The sequence below is a fragment of the Arachis ipaensis genome, chromosome B09, assembly GCF_000816755.2.
Source record: "Arachis ipaensis cultivar K30076 chromosome B09, Araip1.1, whole genome shotgun sequence".
Taxonomy (NCBI): domain Eukaryota; kingdom Viridiplantae; phylum Streptophyta; class Magnoliopsida; order Fabales; family Fabaceae; genus Arachis; species Arachis ipaensis.
Genome location: NC_029793.2, coordinates 3220337 through 3221310, shown reverse-complemented (window position 1 = coordinate 3221310; position 974 = coordinate 3220337). Strand labels below are relative to the sequence as shown.

At 22.9% G+C, this 974-nt stretch overlaps 1 long non-coding RNA gene across 1 annotated transcript in view; it reads left to right on the top strand.

Moving 5' to 3' along the window:
• Positions 1-909, top strand: part of LOC107619485 — a 2496-nt gene extending 1587 nt beyond the window's left edge. The window contains exon 2 of the long non-coding RNA XR_001615664.1: positions 649-909. This is a non-coding gene — a long non-coding RNA (uncharacterized LOC107619485). The remainder of the gene's footprint in view (positions 1-648) is intronic.

Genomic DNA, 974 nt, shown 5'->3' with positions numbered 1-974 from the left:
ACCTTGTTAAAAGCTCCATTCGGTGCATATATATTTAAATCCTTATCATGATCTTTTAGCAAATTCTAATGTTAAGGCCTTAAGAGATAAAGCTGTATTACTATCATGATCTTTGAGTACCGTGTGCTATTTACTAAAATTTAAAGCTGTATTACTATTGTCATAAAATTACATATTTTAAAGTTTAAACTGATAAGAAAAGATAATATAAATAATTATATATATTATTTATGTTACATTTTAGTTTAGATTTTTGAGATGAATAATTTTATAATATAATATTAAGATTTTATATTTAAATCTTTGATGAGGGCTAAAAATAAAAAAAAATAATATAAGATAAATAAAAAAATATTTATACAAAAAATCTAACAAATTCAAGAGAAATTTTTATTTGAAAAAAATGTTAAATATGTAACTATTTATATTGTATCTTTCTATTAATTTAAGCTTTTGAGATAAATAATTTTATAATAATTAGATCAATTTAAAACAATGTATAATCTATTAATTAAGAAAAATAAGATGGTCAACACTTTCTTTTTTATTTTTGTTAGTTTTAAACTAATTGTAACTAATCTTTTTTACATTAAAAGTATTAACTCCTAGTTAGTATATATTCTCCTTTAATTAATATATGTTTTGTAGTTGTGTGGATGACAAGCATAGTAGCCGCACGAGAAAAAGTGTTGACGTGCACAGAAACTTGGGTTGACGAAGATTGCAAAAGAGGCACCCCTTTTAGTAATTGTCGCATCAATTGTGAAGAAAAATATGGTCCTTATTACTACGGTGCAGGTTGCTTAGAACCTAGACCCTTTTGTATATGCACGCATATATGTTAAAACTTAAAAGTAATAATAAGGTGGCTATTTATATAAAAATATTTTTTATGTGAAAATAATTGCTGAGATTTTCATATGTGTTATGTTAAGTAATTTAATCAATTATGTTATTTTTTTAAAATATTTCTC